Consider the following 9347-nt stretch of genomic DNA (forward strand, 5'->3'; position numbering starts at 1 on the left):
TTCGAAGTAGTGATGAGTTGGATTATTGGCTCCATAAATATTTTAATTCGTCTGAACCTCATTGTGTTCATTCTTCCTATTTAATGTTCCTCATTTAATATTCAATATTCCTATTATTTAAGAAAATAACTTTTATATTGTATACTGCTTTAATTGCACATTTTGCAACTGCTACAAGTCTAGTCGCGATCGAACTAGTTGAACTTTTTTCATCAAACATCCATAAACTAACTAGAATGTTGGCTGAGTTGTTTGGTTTTCCACTGCTGAGTGTAAACTTGTGTGTCAACAATTGCTTATATGTATGTAAATATATGTGTATGTGTGTGTACAAGTAGTGGAATCGCTACGAAAGCCGCAGATGTTGCAGCCGATTTTGTAGCTGGAAATATTCATTCATTTGTTGCAATGGTCGATGTTGCCATCGATGCTGTTGCTTTGTTACTTGGACTGGCTTTGGCGCAAAGCAAGGCACCATTTCAATGCCTTGCCGGCGACAGAGTATCTGAGTATCTATTTGAGGCCATTGAAATGCGCACATGGATGTACGTGTATGTATGTATGTATGTAACTATCAGTAGCTTTTCTGCTACATTTATAAAAACCATATTTACATACACATATAAAAAATACTCTCAATGCACGAATGGATATTGAATACTGCCGTTCAAAGCTGTCAGTTCAAAGGCGCAGAATTGTAGTTTCACTTAGAAAATCGACATATTGAGTGCCCATATAGTTGCAGATGCAAAGTAATGCTGCGTCAGCGTGCGCTTTTCAAAAAATGAGCGAAGCAGCTTAAACAAAAAAAAATTCAGTTCAAGTAAAGATCACAAAGTTTGTTTATATTTTCCAGACAAGCGCGTATTAAGTGGGGAACAAATTAGAAGCTCACAGTTTATTTCGGCATTGCGGCTGATTCAGTTTTCACAGCTTCACACAATTTCGTAAAACTATCAAAATCTTAAACAGGTTTTGCTTCCTTAGATGCTATCTGAAGTAAATCTCTTTCCAGTTTTTGCTCCCACAATTTAGGTTCGCTGGCAGTGCACTACATGTTTGGTGCTCCGCTCACTATGCCTACTAGCATTTGCAATGGCGCAAAGTTGTATTACCTTAGACACCTGTAGCCGCTTAAGTGACTTGAAAAGCTTGTAACTGTGGTCGTACACTAAGCAAAGTAGCAAAATATGGGACAAACCAACTTCATAAATTTTCATGCGGGAAATAACTTTTTGGGACACTATGCCAAGGGGAATGCGGTTATTTCTGAGGGGCGCACTGACATTCTTATAGTGAATCGGGAGCCTCAGTTCGCAAAATAGCGGTAAAAACCAATTGAAATAAAAATACCATCCACAACTTTTTGAAAAATCCTGATGGATATGGAAAAACTAAAAGAGCTGATACGAAGCCTAAGATTGACGACAAGTGACAGAGAGATAAGACGGTTGGCTGTCAATAAAAACACCGGAGCTAACCAAATTAAATGTGAACTTTCTTGCAAATTTACAATGAGAATAATTGTCAGTGAAGACTCGAATTTGAAATATAAAAATAGACCGGCTAAACCGAAATTTACCCCACGCCACAAAGAGCTCAAGCCACGTGTCGTACTTTGGATGTACAACTTAGTGGTTCTGCCAATTTTGACATACGGTTGCCTAGTTTGGTGGGTAGCTCTCAAAAGGGCTACAACATCACTAAATTAGAGGGAGTGCAGAGAACTGCATGTGTGGACATCACTGGTGCTTGTAGAACATGTCCCACTGCTGCGCTCAACGTTATTCTGCACTTACTTCCTGTGGATCTGCAGGTTAAATCCATTGCTGCTCAGAGTGCTATTAGGCTGAAGGAGATTGACCTTTGGAGACAATTTCCTGTAGTATATAGTAGCATCTTGAAGCAGATATCCCCTTCGTTCTCTGTTATTCGCACTAACCTCCCCATCCTCAAACTATGCTTTGAGGATTGTGCTAGGTCTATCTTTCTTGGAAAGTGGGCAGAGTCGGTACGGACATAGGTACCTCTGTTTTCACTGACGGATCCAAAATGGAGTTTTGAGTGGAAGCGGGGGTTTCCTCTAAATCAGCCAGCATTTCGGTCTCCTTAAACTGCCGGAAACAAGGAGCGTTTTTCAAGCAGAGGTCTTCGTGATCCTGCAGGCATGCAAAATGCTCGCTGTTGGGTGGGAGACATTAATATTTTTTCCGGTAGTCAAGCTGCAATCCAGGCACTATCGTCGCCGAATTGCAGCTCTCTTCTCGTGAACTCCTGTAAGGAGGAACTCAAACGTCTCGAACGTGCAGGAAACATTTCCCTCATCCGGGTTCCTGGGCACAGGAATAGAGAGGGAAATGAAATTGCCGATAAGCTTGCCAGGAAGGGGTCGGGAAACTACACAATTTCTTTCTTAAAAAAGCGCAAGACAGATGGAGGTCTGTCTCATCGTGTGTTATTTCAAAAGCACTATGGCCTCAATACGATAGAAACAGAACGCTTAAGGTGTTGGGGGGGATTTCCATTCAATTTCCAAATTTCCAATTCAATTTCCATTCAATTTCTAAACTCATTACGGTATTCACCACTCACTGGGTGATCGGTACTCATGCGGAGAAGCTTGGAATTCCGTACAGCCCCTATTGCAGAAGCTAGGCGCTTGAGATTCCTTAGCGTGCCCTTTGGGGATGACTTGAAGAAATTATCCAGCCTAGATCCCTTTTCTCTCCTCCGCTACATCAACAGCACTGGATGGCTGTAGACGGTTTTCTCTCCTCCCTAAATCCTTTCACAGGTAGTGGTCCACATTATGGTATCAAAACGGCACGTAAGAGTTACTTGTAGTGTATCTGGGGTACTCTTGCCATCTTACCTACCTACCTAGGCTTAATAATAGTTTTGTCCCATATATATATTTTCTTTTACGCTCTTGAAAATGAACTTGAAATTAAAATGAACTTTTGTTTGCTGCCCATATACCGGAAGGTAAAAATATTTACCGTCTGATTATTTGATTACAAAAATAGAATGATTTGATCAGTGTGCCAAACAGCTATTTCGTTTAGTGTAGTATGCCACTGACTTCACTTATATTGTTGGTAACGGAAAGTCATTCACATGAAGTCACACATGACCTAGTCAATGGTCCCGCTGAGAAGACCTGGTCGCATGTAGGTTTATACCTACATTACATACATACTCACGACCTTCTTCTTCTTCTGGTAAATTCCATTCATTGTTTGTGTTGTTGTTTTTCGAGCTTTAGAAACTCTGTCTTTTCCGACACTGACATCATCTAAGGTCCTTCGAAAAAGTTGGTCATCGGCTGGTTTCATTTAAAATATGCTGCATGCGGTTACTTTTTTGTATGTACTCGTATTAGAAAAAGTAAAATTTTCGATTGACTGTAGAGTACTACCGGCACTAAGTGTAACCAATTGAAAAGGTCATTCAATTCGAAGTAAAAAAAAATGTGAAAATAATACAAACTTAAGAATCAATTTATTTTTGCTCGATATGAAGGTTGCCTTGTCTATGGCTTTGATAGGGTCGAGTAACGAATTACAAACTTCCCGAATGTAACTTGCAGGTATTTTGGCCCACTTCCGGACAATGGCTTTCATCAGCGCCTCGAAACTGATGAATCTTTTAGTTCGGGCCTTGCTCTCCAAAATGGCCCAAAGAGAATAATCCATCGGATTGGCGCCAGGTGAATTTGAGAGCCATTGTGTGGACGTTATGAAGTTCAGAACGTTGTTTTTTAGACATTCTTGGTTTACTCAAGTTTTGCGAGATGGTATCTAGTCCTGTTGAAACGTCCATGGTCTGCCACTGAACTGTTTGTCTGTCCACGGCTTCAAAGCAACTTCCAGAGAACTTTGTCGATAATATTTTGCATTTATCTTGACGCCAGGCTCGATGAAAACGATTGAAGAGCGCCTATCTGCTGTTACAGCGGGCCAAAGCATTACCTGTGGCGGGAGCTGCCTCCTGGTGACCAACTCATATATCTCAAATTCTCATATGAACGCTCGGTCAAGTGAACCTTATCGTTTTGGGACTTAACGTATTGTTCAATTTGAAAAATCGCCTCTTCAGAAAATAAAATGTTCGGAAACTGACCGCTTCCAAACAACTCTTTCGCTCTCTCAAGTCTGACTTGTTGCTACTTTGGTGTGAGATTATGCGCTTTTTGCATCTTCTAAGGCTTAATTTTGAGATCGTTTTTAAGTATGCGGCGGCTGCTACGGTTAGATATTTTCAGTTCTTTCGCCATTTGATTGGCACTTCGTCGGGGTTTTCGCTTAAGTCGCTTCTTCACTTTTTTCACCATTTCAAGTGACGTTGCAGTCTTTTGTTGACCATGGACCACCTCCATGACGTTTCGCGATGCCATTAGTGTCATTGTAACGAGTAATTTTGCGATAAGAAAATACTTTATTTACTTTAAGGTGCTCGAGCTCACGAACAATCGCTGGTTGTTACACTATTAAAAATTTGTGCCTCTTCCCAATGCCTGCGAAATATTGAAGGTAACGAAAAAACAGATGAACTGGCAAGGAGGGGATCTGCCATGAATAACGCTCTTGCCGAATCGGTATTCACACCATTAGGTGCAGTCAAGAGTACAATTTCCCTAAAATATCTCCGAATTCCAGATTGTAGATGGAGAGACCAGACGAAATGCAAAATCAGAAGAACGTTATGGCCCACCTACAACCTCAAGCAATCGTTGACATTAATAAACATGAAACGACGGGACACCTGTAGACTTACGGCAGTCATAACCGGCTTCTGGTCTATCGGAGAACAAGCCGCCAAAATGGGCATCCCTCACAACACACACTGTCACAGTTGTAAACAACAGGAGAAAAAAGAAACAATCTTCCATTTCCTCTGTGAATACCCTGCCCTATGGAAGGACAGAATGTTAACCCTGGGCAAACCGCTGTTCGAGAGTCTCGAGCAACTGTCTGGCTTAGACGTCAACAACCTAATAAGGTTCCTAAACTGCACAGACTGGATATAGTCCTGCTGCAAATAACTGTTAAACAATTTGGTACCGAGGATGTGGCAACAAAATGGTGAAGAAGAGCTAGTTGGATTCTGGAACAATCATCACAAAAACCAACCAACCAACACTATTACGTTTTTACGATTTTTTTCGTGTTTCTTCTCGGCAAAATGTTTCCGTGCGCTTGCAAACAATACTCTGAACTGTCATTTAGCCAACTAACAGACAGCTGATGCCCGTACATCAGCGGCGCGCGGGTTGGTTACACTTCGGGTACCGGACCCTGTAATAATTTCACTAAAAAGATTGGCTCGGCTGGTCCTGTAGTCGTTCAGCCGCCTGACCAAGTTTTGCAGCACAGACTTGATATCTTGGGCCGCTTTTTCAACAGTTTCTGTATAAGTGCTTGCCCCATTTTTAGACTATAACATCGATTTTTAAAAGAACCCTCAAAAATGTCGACATGACACCCCTATGGTGGCCCGGTGATATTACCAAAATGGCTGTTTGGATGATTGTAGTCGTCATTATCGAACTGAATCGATTGGAAGACTGGCGTGATACTTGGATTCATCTTGCTTAAACCAGGACTCTTCCTCATATAATTCTTTAATTCTCTTCTCTGGCTAGCTGGGGTGTTGAATGATCAAAAAACTCTGCCTGTTTATAGTTTATAGAAGTTACATTGTGTAACTAAATGGGACGAAAAAAAGATAGGAACGCTGTATGGCAATTATGAAAGAGACACAGCTTTGGAATTTTGGACCATAGCTGCTATTTTCTATTTCACAATTTTTCCTTTACGATGTATTCAAATCTTCCTAATTTGGTCTCAAATTGATCAAAATTATTTGGAAAAGAGTCGCTTAGCATTGATATTGTCTACAGGAGTCTATAATAATATTTAATGGGGCATATTTTTGTGGAACATTTTAACTCAATATTTCATACAGGTGTGGGTCATTTTGATGCTCCTTTTTAAAAATCTGAAAAATATAAAATTTGCAGGCTCGATTGAGCGTTGAAATTTTCCACAAAAATGTTTGCTGGAAAATTTCAATAGTGGTCTTCTCAGATCAAAATAGTCTGCCGTGACATACAAAAGTACACCACTAATTTATTACTAACGTCTCAAGTCACGAAAAAAGTCTCTAATATAAAATCTCAAATTTTAGAGACTCGTGACTGGTATAATTTACCGCATACCTGCATTGAGGGAAACAATTTCGAAATTTAAATATAAAAATCTATTCCGGAAACCAGAGCGTAAGAATTTACGCAAGTACTTACCTATTTCTTAAAGCCACAGGATTGAAATAGCGCTGCTATACTCGTAAATGTAAGAATGCGGGAATTTCGTGAAAAAACAAATATACGCAAAGTTATGCATTAGGGTGGCTCAATATACAAATTTTCACTTTTTCCAGCGGAATTATAAAATGCATTATATTTTAAGACTTCCGCCAATACACCTCACACGAATTTAAAGATTTATGTGTGCGAGACCGATTTTAAAATACCTTGACAATTTTTTTTTTTTTAATAAAATTAAGTTTCTCAAAATATTTTCCCAAAAAAGCACCGGGAATCATAGAAGCTGAGAAAGTCTGCATAAAAATGTTTGCCAAAGGAGTTAAAATATTGAGATTTTTGGAGGTACTTTCACATTTATCGAACCCACGTAAGTCTTAATATTTTTCCGAAATATTTTGTTGGAAGTCTTAAATTAAATATAATAAATTTTATAACTCCGATGGAAAAGCTATACCGATATTTTTTGGATGGAGATTGATTAACCTTAATTTTAGGTGGCACACAATTAATTATCGAATTTTGTTTTTCTATAAATTTTTTTCTTAAAAAAAAAGAATGATTTTGAGTGATGTAAATCTTTATTACGTCTTCTACGCTGCTTCTATTTTTGTATACTATAGCGTGCGAGTGAATGACCTGCGACAAAATTTACAAAAAAAAGAGGTTGTCTGTAAAGTCGGTTTACTGACGATAGTTTAACGCGACAACGTCATAAGAAAATATTGATTATTGATTTTAATTTTATTTGTTTGATAGATATTTTGTATGGATATAGAGGAGGAGGTAAATGGAATCGCAATGGAATAGGTCAAGTTGCATTTACACAAACGTGAAAAATGACGAAACATTTATCAAATTCATGAAAGATATCTTCAATTTTGATTGTGCATCAGACGTTAATAAGTCAATAACACTTAGAGGCACCATCATCGATTTGACTTTCTCAAGACACATTACACTTGAAACACTCCCTTTTATTTCCTATTTTTCCTATCATCGTTTATTCTCAACAGAGAATTGGTTCGTTACCATGCACACAAGAAGAAGGCATATGCAAATACAAATATATGAATTTATATACATATGCGCATATACATACATATATACGCTCACTCAAGTAGGAGAGAGCCAGATATCGAACGTTGCCGAACGCGGGGGCCGATTGTGCCTCTTTATCGTTCGTTCCGCGCTCTCGCTTGCAGTTCAAGCAAGGTAACGACGCATGGGCAAGATAACGACGAATGAGCAAGATAACGACGATTGAGCAAGATAACGACACATATTTTGGTGCGTGCAGCCGTCTACATCGAATTATAAGACGTTATCACGTCAAAATAATAAATCTTCGGACCCTCGGGTGATTAATTTTGCGCCCCCTTGTATGCATATTCAAGCATATCGGAAGAAAAGTTCGATGTACATCCCTTAGTTTCAAGTAGTTTTGCAGGGCAGTGTCGAAAAAATTATAAAACATGATACAATGACGGGGCACTTGAGGTCAATGTCCCTTGGAACAAACAAAAATTGCCTCCACGAGACAAATACCTCGAGGAAAATCATAAATTAAAATCAGAAGAAAAAGGTAAAAAGAAGACCTCTACGTTCCTTCATAAACATTTTTGGTTTATTTTTCGAATTTGCCTCGTCTTTAAGGGCACGGGTGTACGACGAATGTTTTCTTTGCTTGAAAGATGGTGCGGTCTAATGTATTTATACTTGTCTATACGCATTGGATATGTGCGTATGTGTAATCTCCCCTTCTAACACCCAACTGTTTTTTTTTTTTCGCCAGCACTTCTATTGTCTTCACCTTCCGGATAAATGGCATCCCTTTCTTCTTTTGCGCCACTTCAACTGTTTGTTCACACATCGTTACTGATTCTGCTACTTTTTCATATCAGATATTTTTCTCTATTGTTATTTTTTATGGTTGCTATGCGTTCCTATCTTTTTCTACTCCAACAACTTGACTTTAATGTTTTCATTTAGTTGTGAAAAAGTGCTCAATATTAGAATCGGAGGTGAATAGAGTAGAAAAAAGGTTACAATTTGTTGCTTTTACTAACATTTCCGCTATTGTTATGACAGTAACGAGTTGCCTATGTATCCTAAACTCGAGCCGTTTTTTTGCTTCCAAACCTCTCTATAGGCTACAAGCCCAGTAAAGTCAGCAATTAATTTCGAAATTCAACTCACGTTCACCGGCCATCACTAAACAATTTCATAGCCATTAGTACTGTCTCAGCACGCGGCACGCACTTGCTGGCACACACATGAATATACTTACCTATACATACACATGTAAGCACAAACACATGCAAGTATGGGAGATAAAATTTTTCTTCATAAGCACGCAGTGAATGAGGAAAAAAACAGGACAGAGCACGCACGTTGAAGTATACATAGATATGTGTATATGCATACTTGTATATGTATATGGGCTTGTAATTGACTCATATGTGAATATATGTGGCAAATGATTTTTCAGACGCTTTTTCATTGCAGAAATTCGTTCGTTCTTTTGCCATCGCTTAAAGAGGAGTGATTTTTGTTAGAAAATCTGCTCGAGTACTATCATTTCAGGTTTCGTGTGCATAGTGGGCTTTGAACACGCGACCGCACAAATGTTATTTACGCACAATCTCGTTCGGCTGCGGCGGTAGCTGGCTGTTGGATGAGAAATAGCCAAATGAAAGCATAGTGAGAGGTGGTCACGCATACACACACATATACACACAAGCAAGCGTGTAAATAAAAATAAAAAATATATATAAATATATACCCAATAGTCAATCCGACTAGTTCTTAGCCATCGTGAATAATATCTCAAGAATATTGTGCAAACATTTCAAATGGGTAGTGGCAAAATTTACAAAGTTATGAATACTTCCTCTGGGTTGGGCTTCCCTATATCTGCTCGCCTTTACAATATTTTCTGCAACTTGTTTTTTTTTGAAGTTCTAGCACACCATAAATCGACCAATCATTTTGTTAAGTACATCTCCATATAATTCATCAG

This window comes from Anastrepha ludens, chromosome 3 (assembly GCF_028408465.1).
Source record: "Anastrepha ludens isolate Willacy chromosome 3, idAnaLude1.1, whole genome shotgun sequence".
NCBI lineage: Eukaryota > Metazoa > Arthropoda > Insecta > Diptera > Tephritidae > Anastrepha > Anastrepha ludens.